The sequence below is a fragment of the Hemiscyllium ocellatum genome, chromosome 7 (genome assembly GCF_020745735.1).
Source record: "Hemiscyllium ocellatum isolate sHemOce1 chromosome 7, sHemOce1.pat.X.cur, whole genome shotgun sequence".
Taxonomy (NCBI): Eukaryota; Metazoa; Chordata; class Chondrichthyes; order Orectolobiformes; family Hemiscylliidae; genus Hemiscyllium; species Hemiscyllium ocellatum.
In genome coordinates, this window is record NC_083407.1 from 98,082,601 (window position 1) to 98,102,124 (window position 19,524).

Genomic DNA, 19,524 nt, shown 5'->3' on the forward strand with positions numbered 1-19,524 from the left:
TTTCGAACAGTGAGTGTGTACACGTGCCTGGTTTTGCAGTAGTGTATGTGTTGGTAGATATTAAATAAAATTTTCCATTTTTGCCAAAATGAAACAAAATTAGAATGAAATGTGAAGGAGAAAACATATGAACCGTGTTGATGACCTAATGATTGGAAAAGCCCTGGGTTTTTTTAAGTGTTCACAGCTGACTGCAGGATGGTGACAGAGGCAATAATGTGGGTGAGGAGATTTCATAAACTCATTGTTAGGCTCCAATATCCCCAATGACAGGGGATTCCAGATCCAGGGATAACAGTCTAAGCATACAAGGGAGGGGCCATTTAGGATTGAGTTGAGGAGAAATTTCTTTACCCAAAGAGTGGTTGTGGGCAAAAAAATTGAGTGTTTACAGGGAATGACATATAGTTCTTAGAGCAAAAGGGATCAAAAGGTTGCTTAGACTGTTTTGCCTGATAAGTTCAGGCAGCATCCAAAGTGCTGCGAAATCGACGTTTCAGGCAGAAGCCCTTCATTAGGAATTGATTCCTAATGAAGGGCTTCTACCCGAAACGTCGATTTCGCTGCACTTTGGATGCTGCCTGAACTGCTGTGCTCTTCCAGCACCACTGATCCAGAATCTGGTTTCCAGCATCTGCAGTCATTGTTTTTACCTGTTTTGCCAGATCAGCCATGATCACATTGTATGGCCTACTCCTACTGTTCCCCTTACTGCTCATAGACTTCTATGTTTGTGTTTGGGCTGAAAGAACATATTTGTTTACAATAAGTCTTCCAACTCATGGATTGGACTGCATGTGTTAGGATTTCCAGCACTCTGTGCCAGTCTGGGTGTAGATATTAATCTAAATATTTACTGCAAAAGCTGACATGAAATTAAAGATGAATTCTTTTTTAAAAATTGGTAATGACCTAATGATTAGAATAGGTCATGGCTTTTTAAAGTGTTTGTGTTTGTGCTGAAGGAACATTTCTGTTTACATCAAATTTTGTAACTCAAGCAATAATGGACTAAACTGTCATTGTAACTCTAGAAAAGCTGAAGTTTAATTTAAAACAGTGAACCAGATGTGATAATGTGGATTATTTATCATCCAAATTTATGGTTGTCAAACGTTGTGCTGTGTAAATATCATTTGGTTGATTGGGTGACATAAAAATTGTGAACAGTGAGCTCAAGTCACATTTCATTAAAGGCAAGGGACGAACAAGTCTTACTGAGGTCAAACCTACATCATGACATGTTTCTCAGGGGTCAGATTGTTCATTTTCTGGAGACTGGATAGTGTCAAGAGTATAAAAGCTCCACATTTTACATGGAAAAGCAGAAAGCAGCTCGTCTTACAGTAAAATATTTAACATGCTTGATTGATCAATGGTGAGACAGAGCAGTCAAATCACCTGCCCTGGTCTCTTTGGCCAAGTCAGTATAAAAGTGTTCACGTATGATTGCAAACATTGTATGAGGAAGATATTTTTGTATTACACTTTGCCTTAATAAAGAACATTGCGTATATTCTATTGTAAGAACCGTCTTGGTTTATTGATATTCAGAATAAACTAGACGGACCAGGGAAAGTCGGAATAAAAGCTGACATATTATTGGTGAGACAGCCATGAGGGTTGACGATAAAAGAAATACCCATGCTAGGTAATGAAAGAGACAACAGGAAGTTTATGTCACAAAGAAGACTCCATTTTAAGTAGAGAGGATCCGGTCCAGGAAGCTGAGTGAACTCGAGTGACCACTTGTAAGGCACAAATGATAATGGCATTTCAACATAAAAATTCATGATGAGAGATGGTGGATTTTAAATGAAAATTTTTAAAAACGGAAGGCAGTTATGGAGAAGTTGCCGTAACAACTTTAGAGGTGAGGACGAATAGAGAAATCAAGCAAATATGAGTTAAAAAGGGAGAAATGGTGTCATGACTGCAATTTGTTGGAAAGTGGGTGTGTTGATAATCAGCTATCCGATGGTCTGACAGAAAAGGAATTTAAACAATGGTGAAGAGCTGAGGACGCTGAACAGCAGTGTAAAGGCCTGACAACAGCTTATCATTGTCTGGTCAAAGAAATGTCCTGGAAGACGGTGACAGGAGGAGAATCCTGGCTTATGTTGGGATGGGATGGACAGGCTACAGGAGGTTCTGAAATGAACAAGAGGGATGGTGTGTGCAGTGCAGTGGTGAGGTGCACATTAATGATCTTTAGTCAGAAGATGTTCAAGACCTCCTGTAAATAGCCAACGATGGCTCTGTATCATAGGAGCCAATATCAGCTGGGCAGAATGGGGAGAAGGAACATAATACACAGTACCACATATCCCTGATCAGTTATGGATATGGGTTGAAAAGTTTCCTAAATTAAACTTTGGGAAGGACCCATTTAGATATTTCCAGGAGTTGGATAAGATGACTAATCTCCAGAATTTGGATGGAGGGGATGGGAGTGGGAAATAATGGAAAGTTATTATTGACGTTCTCCAGTGGCCTGATGCCATCTTCTCCATTACATTTAAATGAGGAACAGGTGGATGGGTTGCGTTTCAAAATGATGTACTGGTTGCCATGGGTAGCACTCAGGGACATGGAGCAACCGTTAGGCCCTTCCTGGAGATTATCTAACGGATCCCCAGCTGCCTTATGTGAATGGAATGAGAAAGTGGGGCCAGAATAGAAGCCGCAGGGGAAAGTTCTGTGAAGTGAAAAGCAGTCCCCTCAAGGCATGGAATCAGGAGGAGAAGAATCAAGGGGTTAATGGGGCTCTGAGCAGGAAGGGAATGCTACAATTATAGCAAAAGGGACACTTTAAGCAGGAATGCTGGACTCCAAATAAACGGAGAAAAGAAAAGGCATATTTGACTTCAGAAAGTTAGGGGAATGATGCTGCTGAAGTCAGAACAGCTGAAGTCAGGAAAGGTCCATACCCACAGCTGGGAGAGAACCTCTCCCTCCGATCTGCCCTGATTGTCCTCTCAAGTGGGCAAGACCCTGTGCCCTTTTGTATCGGGGAAGACAATGGGGAATGTATCCAGTTAACCCAGAGGGTGATCCATTCATCAAAGCGACTGGGATCTCCCCTCTTCAGGGGACAACCATACCAACTGGAGGCTTTCATGGCTGACTTGGAAATGGGAGTGGGATCAAAACCCTTGAGTCTTAATACCCATCATAGGCACCAATATCAGCTGGGCAGAATGGGGAGGAAGAACATGAATACACAGTACCATATATCCCTGATCATTTAGGGATCATGGTTGAAAAATTTCCTAAATTACACTTCGGGGTGTCATGGTGACTCAGTGGTTTGCGCTGTTGCCTCACAGTGCCAGGGGACACGGGTTTGATTCCTGACTCGGGTGACTGTCTGTGTGGAGTTTCAACATTCTCCCCGTGTCTGCATGGGTTTCCTCCGGGTGCAGGTTAGGTGAATTGGCCATGCTAAATTGCCCATAGTGTTCAGGGATGCATAGGTTAGGTGTATTAGTCTGGGGTAAATGTAGGGGAATGGGTCTGGGTAGATTACTCTTTAGAGGCTTGGTCTGGACCTGTTGGGCTGAAGGGCCTGTTTCCAAGCTGAGGATTCTTCTTCTATTCCTCTTCTATTAAGGGTGAGGAAACCTAGAGACTCAATGGAATTGAATATTAATGAAATAGGGAGAGCTGATTAAGGGAGTGACAGAAGCAGGTTGGCTCACTGCTCACAGTGTGGTAGTGGATATGGTCAATGATGGTGTGGTAGAGGATATGGTCAATGATGGTCTCTGGGAGGAGTGGTGGAAGACCAGGGATTGTGATAATTCATGGTGCAGTGGGGAGAGGCTAGGTGGGGCAACAATGAAACCATATGATTTGCAGGAACTCTTAGCGAAGGTACTGATGAGCCACCAGTCACAAGTTGAGGAAAAGGAAGAGGATTTCCGACAGGAGGTAATACGATTGGCCCAGGAAGTGCTCCAGAACAGAGGAGCGCATCAACAGTAACGTTAAAATGGTCCTGTAAAAGGAACAAGCTCAAAAATGGCAGTTACTGAGGCAGTAACAGGCAGGCTACACACCTCCTCATGCCAACCATACCAGTTGGTATGGTTGTCCCCTGAAGAGGGGAGATCCCAGTGGCTTTGATGAATGGATCACCCTCTGGGTCAACTGGATACATTCCCCATTGTCTTCCCCTATACACAAGGGCGCGGGGTCTTGCCCACTTGAGAAGACAATCAGGGCAGATTGGAGGGAGAGGTTCTCTCCCAACTGTGGGTATGGACCTTTCCCATGTTCTGACTTCAGCTGCCTCTCAGCATCATTCCCCTAACTTTCTGAAGTCAAATATGCATTTTTTTCTTTTCTCCGTTTATGTGGAGTCCAGCATTCCTGCTTAAAGTGCCCCCTTTGCTATAATTGTAGCATTCCCTTCCCTTATTGGTCCAGCAGACTCAAGAGCTGAATAAACAAATTCATTGTGGGAACAGTTGCAGCAAACTGTACAGACAACATCCTGTAACTTTGGGAAGAGGCATCAGCAAATTAAATTGGAGCTGATGCCAAACAAAACACAGAAGAGGGATATTAGGGGGTCAGGTGACAGTATAGAACTATACAAGGAGGGGAGTGTTTGAGTTCTTGAATAGGGGTCTGTCCAGTATTATGGACAACACTGGTCCCATGATCTATGCCGTCCAACGGCCCAAAGACATCAAAATGTGGGAACAAGTTAGTAATTCCAACATAACAGGAAAGAGAAATTCAAAACAGGGAAACTAAGACAATATTGGAATCATATAAAGAAGGACACCATATGATGTAGAACAACATGCACTCTTATGTTGTACAGTCAGGGAAAGTAATTTCAGGGTCCACCTTAATGGGTGTAAGGTGGGAAACATAGCAATTGTTCTGCCCACCCCATCTCCAACACAGAGAAAGCTTTGGATGGTTTTAAGGCATCTGTTAATTGGACAACGCCGGCGCCGTGAGTGGTGATATGGGAGAGACTTGTGTAGCTGTAGCCTGTGCTTGTGAGATGCCTTAACACACAAACAACAACAGATGAAATTTGAGTTTCTGAGCCAAGGATCATCAAGAGGGAATGAGTATGCTTCTGTTTCGTTCCATCTTTGAAGTGTCTCAGAGATTTTAAAGGGTGGAATGTTGGGATATTGACCTAAACTTTGCTGTGTTAGCTGAAATGAAATTAGAACAAAATGAGATGGAGAAAACATGTGAAGTCTGATAACTTAATGATTCGAAAGCTCATGCGTTTTTAAAGTGTTTGTAGTTGGGTCTGAACGAATGTGTTTGTTCACATCAAGTCTTATAACTCGAGCAATAATGGAGTGAACTGTCACTGTTACTCTAGAAAAGATGAAGTTTAGTTTAAAACAGATACAGTAAATCAGATGTGATAATGTGGACTGTTTATCAGCTGAATTTGTGATTGCCAAAGAATTGTGCTGTGTAAAATCAGTCAGTTGATTGGATAACATAAAAGTGGTGAACAGTGAGCTCATGCTAAAGTTTTATGTTAAAGTTCATTAAAGGCAAGAGATGAACTTCTTTGCAAAGAGACACAGACAAGTTTTAATGAGTTAATTGATCAAGCTGACATGGAAATCATGACATGTTTGTGTTGTTGGTCAGTGGTCAAACTGTTCATTTTGTGGAGACCTCACAGTGTCAAGAGTGTAAAATGTAGAGATGCTTTATATGGAAAGAGTATACAGTAGCTCACCTCACAGTAAAATATTTAGCTCGCTCAGAGGAAGGTTGATTGATCAAGGACAAGAATTTGAGCCAGAGCAGGCTGATCACCTATTCTGGACTGTTTTTCGGACAAGTCAGTTTAGAGGGATTCACCTGTAAACACGTGTAAGAATGTAGTCGCGTTTTATTTGTAGCACACTATGCTTTAATAAAGAACACTGGTGTAACAACTGCCTTGGATTGTTGATATCCTAATTAAACCCAAAGGACCATGGAAAGTGGGACTAAAATTCTGCGGCGTCAGTATGGGCATCCAGCACCCTGCCTGTGTCTGGGTTATGAGGTGTGTGTGTGTGTGTGTGTGTGTGTGTGTGTGTGTGTGTGTGTGTGTCTGTGTGTCTATCTGTCTGTGTTTGGGTATCCAGCACCCTGCCTGTGTCTGGGTTATGAGCACAGTGTGTGTGTGTGTCTGTCTGTCTGTCTATCTGTCTGTGTCTGGGTTTCCAGCATCCTGCCTGTGTCTGGGTTATGAGCACGGTGTGTGTGTGTCTGTCTGTCTGTGTCTGGGTTTCCAGCATCCTGCCTGTGTCTGGGTTATGAGCACGGTGTGTGTGTGTCTGTCTGTCTGTGTCTGGGTTTCCAGCATCCTGCCTGTGTCTGGGTTATGAGCACAGTGCATGTGTGTGTGTGTGTGTGTCTGTCTGTCTATCTGTCTGTGTTTGGGTATCCAGCACCCTGCCTGTGTCTGGGTTATGAGCACAGTGTGTGTGTGTGTGTGTGTGTGTGTCTGTCTGTCTGTCTATCTGTCTGTGTCTGGGTTTCCAGCATCCTGCCTGTGTCTGGGTTATGAGCACGGTGTGTGTGTGTCTGTCTGTCTGTGTCTGGGTTTCCAGCATCCTGCCTGTGTCTGGGTTATGAGCACGGTGTGTGTGTGTCTGTCTGTCTGTGTCTGGGTTTCCAGCATCCTGCCTGTGTCTGGGTTATGAGCACAGTGCATGTGTGTGTGTGTGTGTGTGTGTGTGTCTGTCTGTCTATCTGTCTGTGTTTGGGTATCCAGCACCCTGCCTGTGTCTGGGTTATGAGCACAGTGTGTGTGTGTGTGTCTGTCTGTCTGTCTGTCTGTGTCTGGGTTTCCAGCATCCTGCCTGTGTCTGGGTTATGAGCACGGTGTGTGTGTGTCTGTCTGTCTGTGTCTGGGTTTCCAGCATCCTGCCTGTGTCTCGGTTATGAGCACGATGTGTGTGTGTGTGTGTGTGTGTGTGTGTGTGTGTGTGTGTGTGTGTGTGTGTGTGTGTGTGTGTGTGTGTGTGTTTCTGGGTTTCCAGCACCCTGCCTGTGTCTGGATTATAAGCATGCTGTGTGTACGTGTCTGGGTTTCCAGCGCTCTATGTATCAGTTGCTGTGATACTCACTGCAGCAGAAAGATTGCTTCCTGCATCGCCTCCTGCATCAGAATCCTGCTTCTTTCCCCCTCCTTCCTGCGCCGTTCCTCCATCTCCTCCATCTCTCTCTCCTCTTTAATCTGCTTTAGCCTCAGGTATTCCATTCTCTGTGGTTCATCCATTGCCTTCAGAAGCTCTTCCTCTTCTTCTTGCTCTTTCTGACGCTCTCTCTGAAGTCTCTTCTCCTCCTCTGGTGCAGCAAAGTGAGAAACACAGACACTTCACTTACTGTGCATGCACTGGCCTCACTCTCATCTCTTTATCTCTCAACTCATTCCCACATCTCTTCATCATTCACACTAAATTTCTGAAAAGCACCAAGTGTCCTCCTGAACCACCCCATGGGACAAGTCAGCATTGGCTTTGTAAATCACGACCTCATCCCACACACCACGACTCCTGCCTATCTTTAGGGAATGATTCCCTCCCCTCTGGCACTGTACACCCCATAGCACATTGAAATAAGAGTAGACCATTCAGCCCATCAAGCCTGCTTTGCCATTTAGTTACCGTCTATACTCGAGTAATAGTCGATCTCATGTAAAAGTCGACCCCCTATTTTTGGCCACAAAATCTGGAATTTTGCATATATCTCATAAGTCACCTTTAGTTCTTCACAGATAACAGATCAACATTTATGAGTCAGTGTGCTGATTGTCCTGCTCCAATCTGGGTCTTCAGAATTACCACAACTCACTGTTTTTCTCTTTATTTGTTTAGAGATCAGTTGGACATCTGCTCATGATATGATATGAATTTTGATAGGCCTGAGTTTCAGCCCCTCAAAAGTAGTATCCATATAATAGTCAACTTCATAAATTTAACCTTACAAAGTTGTCAAAAAAATGTGATGATTACTCGAGTATGTACGGTGGAGCACATCTACTCAAATGCTACTTTGCCGCATTATCTTTATATCCCTGAAATCATTGGTTTTCAGAAACCTGGCAATTTCTGTCTTGAGCCTGCTCAATGATTGTTTGAGTTTCCACAGCCCTCTGGGGTAGAGAATACCAAAGATCCAAAATCCTCTGAGTGAAGGAATCCTAGAATTCCCTAACAGTACTGTGTATGTTTCCTACCTATAACAAGTGGACTGCAGTGGTTGAAGCAGACAGCTCAGCAGTACCTTGTCCAGGGCAGCTAGAGATAGACAATACGTGCTGGCCAAGTCAGAGATGTGAACATCCCATGAGCGCATTTTTATAAAAAACGAATCTGCATGTCGGTGACCCCCATCCACCCACCTGCTCTCTCTGCCAAGCTCCTCTCTTTCCTCCGCTGCATTTCCTGCACTTTCCTACGATATTCCTCCTGCTGCCTTTGTTCCCGTCGTTGTGACTGCTGCTCCTGTTGTTGCCGGTTCTGCTCAGCCTCCCGCTGCTGCAATATCGCGCGCTCGCGTTGTTGCCTTTGGTTCCTGTAAATCACAAGCAAAGTCCGTCACCAGGGTAACACTGCAGGCTGGATGTCAGAGATGGTGGTTAGCGGTCTTGTATGTTACTGGGCCTGTATCCATTTTCTCCTTACACTCCTCAAGGAATATAGTGCGTTCTTCATGGCAATACCTTGACTAATCAAGGCTAATTAGGGCGGCACGGTGGCACAGTGGTTAGCACGTCTGCCTCACAGCACGAGAGACCTGGGTTCAATTCCCATCTCAGGCAACTGACTGTGTGGAGTTTGCACATTCTCCCCTTGTCTGTGTGGGTTTCCTCCCACAGTCCAAAAGTGTGCAGGTCAGGGGCATTGCCCCTAGTGTTAGGTGAAGTGTAAATGTAGAGGAATGAGTCTGGGTGGGTTGCTCTTCAGAGGGTCGGTGTGAACTTGTTGGGCCTGTTTCCACACTGTAAGAAATCTAAATTAGAGTTGACTTGCTAACCAATCTGCACCCGTTATTCTCATAATATAAATTATTGCTGCAGTTGAAATTGTGCATTCTTGCATGTGTCCTGGTATGAGTGCAAGGGTAAACACTGCAGCAGCCTGTTGTTTTTACAGCAATAACAGTGCAAGGTGCCAATTATACAGAGAGTTATAAAGAACCCAGGCTTGCAGCCAGTACTCCAGACAGACTCTGCAGAGTTCCAGGTACTGCCAGAATCGTGGAAAAGGTCCAACAAAGTAGTACTGAGCTTCAGGCACCTGAACTCTGAGAATGGAGTGGGCTGACGATTTCGGGGTTGGGTGAGATTCTGTCTAACCCCAGGCACCTGCTATGCCCTGAACACCCCGGGCAGGTGTCTTTGACTGAGAATACTGCTGCACAAAACCCATAGGAGATGGATGTTTAAACCCTTGCTCCCCCCCCCACACACACCACTCCCCCCCCCCCCCCCCCCCCCGTCACCAGCTCCTGCTACCTGATCTCCTGTTCTTTCTGTCTCTGATCATTGTCCAGTTCCTGCTGAATTCGCCGCTGCACCTCCTGCCGTCTCTGCTCGCTGTGCTCCTGTTGGCTCTGGAGCCAGTCTCCACCCTCCATCAGGCTGCTGCTCCCTGACCTCCTCAGGGACCTTGAGCCTGGTAAATGTGTAGTCCCCTGTGGGTAGTCCGGATTCTCCTAGTCAGATACAAAGACAGTTAGAGCATGCACACCCCTTTCTCTGTAAAAAGCCCCTGCTGGATTTTACCTCAGTTGTGAGGGAGAGTTGGCTTTTGGCCTGTTATGGAACCTGAGATTGATCCCTGGGTAAGCTGGCTGATTTGTGTGACGGCACAAGGGCACTTCTCCCACTTTACTGTGAAGAATGTTGACAGTTCACCTCAGCAGCAACAACTTGATTTATATAGCACTGTCACAGAATTGTAATGAAACAAAAGTTGACTTTGAGCCACATGAGTTACCAGATTGGCAACGGCCAGGCCAAAGATGGCGGCATTAAGGAGGAAAGGAAGAACAAGGGAGATGTAGGAAGGACATTGCAAAACTTAGGAGCCCAGACAGCTGAAGACTTTGCTGCCAACCTAAGAGGGATTAGATTCAGGGATGCTGCAAGAGACCAGAATTGGATGACTACAGATTTTGCAGAGGACATGGAGGGATTTGATAACAAGGATGAGAACTTTTCAATGGAAGTATTGTTGACCAGAGGCCGGTGAGCACAGGGAAGATAGGGAACCAGGACCTGTTGCAATTTAAGAAGGACCTCAAGTTTATGGAGACTAGAATGTTGGAGGCCTACCAGAAAAGTACTCATACAGTTGAATCTAGAGTTAATTACAGGTATAGGTGAGGGTTTCTGCAGTTGATGGGCTGAGGCAGGAGTGGAGCCAGATGATGTTAAAGGTGAGGGGGGTGGGGTTTGGTAAATGCCAGTGGCCAACTCCCCTGGATATGTATTTTCCTTTGAGCAGCCGTCTGACCCATTTCCAGTGTCACTTACTCTGAAAGGCTCTCTGTACATCACCTGATCCTTCTCTGGATCTCTCATTGTGGTGTTGTTGTATTGGGAGTTGGGATCCTGGCCAGCAGTAAAGGCAGTGAGTGTTGACCCTGATGTTGGAGTGTTCCTCGTCCTGGTTGAGTGCAGGGGTCCACCTTCCTCAGAGCTCTGCTCCGAATCCTCCTCCTCACCATCGCCTCTCACCGTTTTCCTTGTCACCGGTTTGGAAGATTCCTTCTGCTTTGTTTGGGAGGGGTGTCGTTGCTGGGGTTGCCGCGCTCTCATCTCCCTGGGCCTCCCTATACAAGCAAATGGAGGGAGGATTTCATTTACTTGTCAACTTTGGGATGGCCTTCTCATTCGCTTGCATCTGGATAAGACGGTGATCAGCAATCGAGAAGGGATTCAGCCCTGAGGGTCAGTAGCACCAGTTTGACCACAGGGGACATCAACAGGATTCACGGTATGAACCGGATCACACCATTGTGACCTGGGAACAAGATGCCGAGCTTTGAGACGAGGGATTTGGGAATGGGGGTGTAAATGTTGGTGCCGAATCTATCTAAAGAGAGAGAGAGAGAGAGAACCTGCACAGTTACTGCCTTTGCTGTTTGAATTCATGTATTGCTGGACATCGAAGTGCATCTGGGAAAACTAACAAACAGTGAAATTCACAACTAATCTTGGAGGAACCGTTGGATGAAGTTCACAGCACAGAATCAGATAAGTTAATTGTTGTTTTAAGTCTGTACAAGAGAAAGGCTGTATTAGTGAGTACAGTGGGTTCTTTCTTGATTATATGTTTTTGGAGATAAGTCTCTTGATTAAACTTAAAATATAAGCCATAGCTATTAATTTAACCTGGGGCAGTGTTTGTAGAGGAATAAGACGGTGTTATTTTCTGGGTCTGTAGATTGTGAAGGAGCAAAAATGTCCTTTTGCAGTGATATGTACTTCTTGTCAGATGAGGGAGTTTAAAGAGAATTTAAGGGTTACTGCGGATTATATCTGCCATAAGTGCTGTTGGGGGGGGGGCGGGGGGGGGGAGTCTCAGATACAGTCACATAGATGAGTTAACTCCAGGAAGGGTAAGAGAGGTAAGCAACTAGAGCAGGAGTCTTTTGTGGACATACCCATTTCAAACAGGTATGCTGTTTTGGAAAATGTTGGGGGTGATGGATTCTCAGGGGAACGTAGCGCGAACAGCCAAGTTTCTGGAATTGAGACTGGCTCTAATGCAATGAGGGGTATGTCGACTTCCAAGAGATCAATTGTGTTAGGGGATTCTGTAGTCCAAGGTACAGACAAACGTTTCTGTGGCCAGCAGAGAAAAAGCAGAATGGTGTGTTGTTTCCCTGGTGCCAGGATCAAGGATGTCTCAGAGAGGATGCAGAATGTTCTCACGGGGGAGAGGGGCCAGCAAGAGGTCATTGTCCACATTAGAACCAATGATATAGGAAGGGAAAAGGTTGAGATTCTGAAGGGAGATTACAGAGAGTTAGGCATAAATTTAAAAAGGAGGTCCTCAAGGGTAGTACTATCTGGATTACTCCCAGTGCTACAAGCTAGTGAGGGCAGGAATAGGAGGATAGAGCAGATGAATGCATGGCTGAGGAGCTGGTGTATGGGAGAAGGATTCACATTTTTGGATCATTGGAATCTCTTTTGGGATAGAAGTGACCTGTACAAGAAGGACGGATTGCACCTAAATTGGAAGGGGACTAATATACTGGCAGGGAAATTTGCTGGAACTGCTTGGGAGGATTTAAACTAGTAAGGTGTGTGTGTGTGGGGGTGGGGGGGGGTGGGGGGAAGACCCAGGGAGATAATGAGGAAAGAGATTGATCTGAGGCTGGTACAGTTGAGAACAGAAGTGAGTCAAACAAACAGCCAGGGCAGGCAGGGACAAGGTAGGACTAATAAATTAAACTGCATTTATTTCAATGCAAGGGGCCTAACAGGGAAGGCAGGTGAACTCAGAATATGATTAGGAACATGGGACTGGGATATCATAGCAATTACAGAAATATGGCTCAGGGATGGGCAGGACTGGCAGCTTAATGTTCCAGGATACAAATGCTACAGGAAGGATAGAAAGAGAGGCAAAGGAGGAGGGGGAGTGGCATTTTTGATAAGGGATAGCATTACAGCTGTGCTGAGGGAGGATATTCCCGAAAATACATCCAGGGAAGTTATTTGGGTGGAACTGAGAAATAAGAAAGGGATGATCACCTTACTGGGATTGTATTATAGACCCCCTAATAGTCAGAGGGAAATTGAGAAACAAACTTGTAATGAGATCTCAGCTATTTGTAAGAATAATAGGGTAGTTATGGTAGGGGATTTTAACTTTCCAAACATCGACTGGGACTGCCATAGTGTTAAAGGTTTAGATGGAGAGGAATTTGTTAAGTGTGTACAAGACAATTTTCTGATTCAGTATGTGGATGTACCTACTCGAGAAGGTACAAAACTTGACCTACTCTTGGGAAATAAGGCAGGGCAGGTGACTGAGGTGTCAGAGGGGGAGCACTTTGGGGCCAGTGACCATAATGCTATTTGTTTTAAAATAGTGATGGGAAAGGATAGACCAGATCTAAAAGTTGAGGTTCTAAATTGGAGAAAGGCCAATTTTGATGGTATTAGGCAAGAACTTTCGAAAGTTGATTGGAGGCAGATGTTCGCAGGTAAAGGGATGGCTGGAAAATGGGAAGCCTTCAGAAATGAGATAACAAGAATCCAGAGAAAGTATATTCCTGTCAGGGTGAAAGGGAAAGCTGGTAGGTATAGGGAACACTGGATGACTAAAGAATTGAGGGTTTGGTTAAGAAAAAGAAGGAAGCATATGTAAGGTATAGGTAGGATAGATCGAGTGAATCCTGAGAAGAGTATAAAGGAAGTAGGAGTATACTTAAGAGGGAAATCAGGAGGGCAAAACGGGGACATGTGATAGCTTTGGCAAATAGAATTAAGGAGAATCCAAAGGGTTTTTACAAATATATTAAGGAGAAAAGGGTAACTAGGGAGAGAATAGGGCCCCTCAAAGATCAGCAAGGTGGCCTTTGTGGGGAGCCACAGAAAAAGGGGGAGATACTAAATGAATATTTTGCATCAGTATTTACTGTGGAAAAGGACATGGAAGATATAAACTGTAGGGAAATAGATGGTGACATCTTGCAAAATGTCCAGATTACAGAGGAGGAAGTGCTGGATGTCTTGAAATGGTTAAAGGTGGATAAATCCCCAGGACCTGATCAGGTGTACCTGAGAACTCTGTGGGAAGCTAGAGAAGTGATTGCTGGGCCTCTTGCTGTGATACTTGTATCATCGATAGTCACAGGTGAGGTGCTGGAAGACCGGAGGTTGGCAAATGTGGTGCCACTGTTTAAGAAGGGTGGTAAAGACAAGCCAGGGAACTATAGACCAGTGAGCCTGTCCTCAGTGGTTGGCAAGTTGTTCATGGGAATCCTGAGAGACAGGATGTACATGTATTTGGAAAGGCAAGGACTGATAAGGGATAGTCAACATGGCTTTGTGCATGGGAAATCATGTCTCACAAACTTGATTGAGTTTTTTGAAGAAGTAACAAAGAAGATTGATGAGGGCAAAGCAGTAGATGTGATCTATATGGACTTCAGTAAGGCGTTCGACAAGGTTCCCCATGGGAGACTGATTAGCAAGGTTAGATCTTATGGAATACAGGGAGAACTAGCCATTTGGATACAGAACTGGCTCAAAGGTAGAAGACAGAGGGTGGTGGTGGGTTGTTTTTCAGACTGGAGGCCTGTGACCAGTGGAGTGCCACAAGGATCGGTGCTGGGCCCTCTACTTTTTGTCATTTACATAAAAGCTTTGATGCGAGCATATGAGCTACAGTTAGTAAGTTTGCAGATGACACCAAAATTGGAGGTGTAGTGGACAGTGAAGAGGGTTACCTCAGATTACAACAGGATCTGGACCAGATGGGCCAATGGGCTGAGAAGTGGCAGATGGAGTTAATTCAGATAAATGCGAGGTGCTGCATTTTGGGAAAGACAATCTCAGCAGGGCTTATACACTTAATGTTAAGGTCCTAGGGAGTGTTGCTGAACAAAGAAACCTTGGAGTGCAGGTTCATAGCTGCTTGAAAGTGGAGTCGCAGAGAGATAGGATAGTGAAGAAGGCGTTTGGTATGCTTTCCTTTATTTGTAAGAGTATTGAGTACAGGAGTTGGGAGGTCATGTTGTGGCTGTACAGGACATTGGTTAGGCCACTGTTGGAATATTGCATGCAAGTCTGGTCTCCTTCCTATCGGAAAGATGTTGTGAAACTTGAAAGGGTTCAGAACAGATTTACAAGGATGTTGTCAGGGTTGGGAGGGTTTGAGCTACAGGGAGAGGCTGAACAGGCTGGGGCTGTTTTCCCTGGAGCGTTGGAGGCTGAGGGGTGACCTTATAGAGGTTTACAAAATAATGAGGGGCATGGAGAGAATAAATAGACAAAGTCTTTTCCTTGGGGTTGGGAAGTCCAGAACTAGAGGGCATAGGTTTAGGGTGAGAGGGGAAAGATATAAAAGAGACCTAAGAAGCAACTTTTCACGCAGAGGGTGGTACGTGTATGGATTGAGCTGCCAGACGATGCGGTGGAGGCTGGTACAATTGCAACATTTAAGAGACATTTGGGATGGGTATATGAATACGAAGGGTTTGGAAGGGTATGGGCCGGGTGCTGGCAGGTGGGACTAGATTTGGTTGGGATATCTGGTCAGCATGGACAAGTTGGATCGAAGGGTCTGTTTCCATGCTGTACATCTCTATGACTCTCTGAGTCTATGACTGGCAGCTCACGCCCCTGCAGCGCCACCAGGAGCTGTGGCCATCCTTGGGATGACAGGCAGAAGGGGACTGGAATTTCAGGTCAGCCCAGGAATTCAGGAGGTGAGCTCCAGGGAGGATGGTAAAAGGGTAATCAGGACTGATGGAGCAGGGCAGGGTTGGAGGATAAACGCAGGAGGAAAAAGAGAACCTCAGGAGCAGTCCTCTGCTGTCCAACCAACACCACCTCACCTTAGACCAGTCCAGGTTTCACCTGATAGGCCTCACACTTGGCTTTGGGCAGTTTACAGAGAGAATATGGACAAGAGTGAAATGTCCCCCAACTCCACTCCTGTCATCAAAATACCCATGTGGGGAGTGAGAGTGAGCAGGGAGGTAGCTGACTCAGCGCTGCTGCACATTAACTACCATGCCCCTCCCCCCCAAACCTGCTTGCCTCCCCCTGTCTCAGTTAGGTGTAAAGTTCAGCTCACCTACAACAAACTCAGCGCGTCCATTGTTCCTGCTTCTTTCATTGTTTGGCCCCGAGCTCTGGTTCGGAGCTGGTGAACCCCTTGGGCCTGGCTGGCGTTTTGGCCCGGATTCCTGGTCTCCACCCGTCAGCTTCTGTGCCTCTGATGGGTTGTTCAGCCCCAATGCTGGGTTCGGCCCCAGTGACCTCCTCGGGCCTGGTGCTTTGTTCAGGGCTGCTCCATAGTTTGATTCCCGTGAGCTCCTCAGCTCTTCACAGTCACTGGGCGTACCATCACTGTCCTCAGCATTTGGATCCTGGTTGGGACTGTTCTGCCCTCTATTTCTTTTGCTCTTTTTCTTCTGCGGAGAGAACATACGTTTACAAATTGCACCTCAGGCTGAATGGCTGCCCTTCTGAAATCCCAGGACTGAGGCCAGTCAACATTCCCAATCTCAGGACTTATCACAGTCACACTCAGAATGGCTGTAGCCAGAAATTACCTATACTCAAACCTTAGCTCATATTGCTGTTTGTGTATCTGAAAGTTTCATCAAATCAGTTCCAAACTATCAACCTTAAAAAAAAACCCTCCTCTAACTTCAATGCTTTTCTATCAAAATTATTTGCAGACAATAGTCTCACACCATCTTTTAATGTCCTTATAATTCTTCTCTTTGGCTGTTTGTAACAACAGCTGAAAGATTGAGCTTTAATTATAGGGATACTCCAGAATGATCCAGTTCCCAGTCCCCCAGAGCCCTGGCCCCCAGTTCCATCTACACCCTGAACCTATTCAGGCCTTACATCAAAGCTAAACCCTTCAGGAGAGGAGTTCCACTCTGACTAACTTACAGCCTTGATTCCAGTGCTTCCTTTGCCTTGTTGGTTCCATAATTCAGCCTCTTGGTCTTCAGCATCTGTCCCCAAATCCACTGCAACCACATGATCATCCTTTAACAGAAGCCGACTCCTCCTACGGCGACTAGGGGAACGTCCATCATCGCTGCACAGAACAGAGCATGTCCCATGGTTACACGTGGAGCAGGGAGGAGGGGCTGTGGGGGCTCAGGGAATCAATAGACAATCCCATGCCTTTCATGCTTTTCCAGGAGGCTAAGACCCCAACCAGAGCTGGGCCACAAGGAGAGGGGAAATCTCCGTGGCACAGCAGTCTACCCCATCTTTACCAGGCCAAGCATAGGGTGGGAATCGGGGATTCTCTGATATGGGGGCTGTTTTGGTGGGAGAAATCCCCTCAGGCAAGATCCCTTTCCCCAGCACTCAGCACTCCGTACTATAAAGTGGGAGAATACAGCGATACTGCACTCCGAGAATGATGTATGTTGGGAAGGCCATTCAGCCCATTGGGTCACTGCAGGCTCTTTGAAAGAACAATGCAATTAATTGTGCTTTCCCCTGCTCACTCCCACAGCCTGGATAAATCATGCCCCTCAAATTACAACTTTTAAAAGGCATCTGGATGGGTATATGAATAGGAAGGGTTTCGAGAGATGTGGGCCAAACGCTGGCAAATGGGACTAGATTAATTTAGAATATCTGGTCGGCATGGATGTGTTGGACCGCAGGGTCTGTTTCCGTGCTGTACAACTCTATGATTCTAATCATCCAATTTCCCTTTGGAAGTTATGGCTGGATCACCTGATCAGATCAGCATGTTCCAGATCACAACAACTCCGAGTAAGTAAGAATTAGCTTTCAGGAGATGTGAGTTGAAGCCCCACCTGCTCCAGAGGCGTGTCATAGCATCTCTGAACAAGTGGATTCAAAAATATCTGAAAGGAAAACTCTCATCATCTGCCCTTTGGTTCTTTTGCCAATCCTTTTAAATCCTGGTACCATTGAGCTTCCAGCTAGGAGAACCCTCTCTGCTATTCTCTCACAAATTCAGTAACACTCACACTGTGTGCAGACCACACATTGCCTCCAGCTCGTCAGTTGCTGATAGGCTGCTGGGTTCTGTCTCGGACCAGCCTGTCAGGGAAGGGATCACTGCTGAGTTTTCAAACCCGGAACCTGAGAACAGAGTACAGCAGAGCTGGTGAGAAAGGCATTGCTCTGGTAACACATTACATTCTATGGAACAAGCCTGACACAGGACTGGATTATTGTCTCCAAAATGGAGGCAGAGTTGGGTGGTCCGTCACATTTCTGGAGGACAAACCAATTTCTGCTGCTTTCCTGATGCCACACGATCGTTGCCTGACCTTCTCAAACCCTCCAGGACAGGAAAAGAATGGGTTTAGATACAGAGTCAATCTTATTCTCCCTTTTTAAAACTAAAATTAAAGCTCCCTCGACACTATCAAACAAGCCCGGGTGAGATACTACACAGGATTACATAAAGAGTAAATCTCCCTCTACCGTTTTAAACTAAAAGGGGAAGGAAAATAAAGCTTCCTCGATGTTGTCCCCATCAAATACTCCCAGGACAGAGATAGCATGAGGTTAGATGCAGAATAAGCATCCTCTCTACTCTTTTAATCATAAGGTCTCTCTACGAGGAAACTCTGCGAGGGATGGTACAGCACAGGGTTAGATACGGAGCAAGGTCCCCCTACTTTTTTAAACTGAAAGTAAAACTTCCTCTACACTGTCACCATTATACTCTCCCAGGACAGATACAGCATGGGATAGGTAGGGAGTAAAGTGGCCTGTGCTCTTTTAAATGGAAAGCAAATGTCCCTTAACACTATCAACACTCCCAGGACAGGGACAACACAGGGTTAAATACAGCATAAAGCTCTCTGTACACTGTCGCCATCAAACACTCCCAGGACAGGGACAGCACGGGATTGAATACAACATAAAGCTCTCTATACACTGAGTGGTTCGTGTGTGGAATGAACTTCCTGAGGAAGTGGTGGATGCAGGCACAATTACAACATGTAAAAGATATTTGGATAAGTACATGAATAGGTAAGGTTTAGAGGGATATGGGCCAAATGTAGGCGAGTGTGATTAGCTTAGTTTAGGATTATGGTCAGCATAGACGAGGTGGACTGAAGAGTCTGTTAATGAACTGTATGACTCTATGACTCTCTTATTCTATGACTCCCAGGACAGGTACAGCATGAAGTTAGGTACAGAGTGAAAAACACCCTTGTTCTATTACATATTCATGATAACATGATTGATATTGTCATGTTGTCTTTGAGTTGAATTTGATAGATAGGGAGTGATCTAGCTGCTGTAGCTAATGGAACAAACTAGATTTCCTCAGATTTAATGAAGTAAATATTGAACTTTCTTTTTTTTTAATGTTGGAAGATGAACGTCAGGTTTCTGAAACTTCTGATCATGATGGACTCTGGAAGTATTGTTACAAATTAAGTTGGTACTATCAGAGCAGGATAGAAAACTTTCATCTGAGGAACATGTACTCTCACTTTTGTCATGCGAAGAGAAGAGATCTTGTGGTGCAGTGATAGTGTCCCTGCCTCTGTTCAAGTCCCACCTGCTCAAGAGGTGTATCATAACATCTCGCTGATCAGGCTGATTAGAAAATATAAAAAGATCAGGCTCAGAGAAAAGGCAGCGGAAGGTCTTTTTCTGGGGTTGGATAGTGTTTCCTTTTTGCTGCTTTGTATGTTACTTATACACTTAATGGTAAAGTTCTGGGGAGTGTTTCCAAATAAAGAGATATTGAATTGTTCATAGTTCCTTGAAAATGGAGTCACAAGCAGACAGGGTAGTAAGGAAGCTTT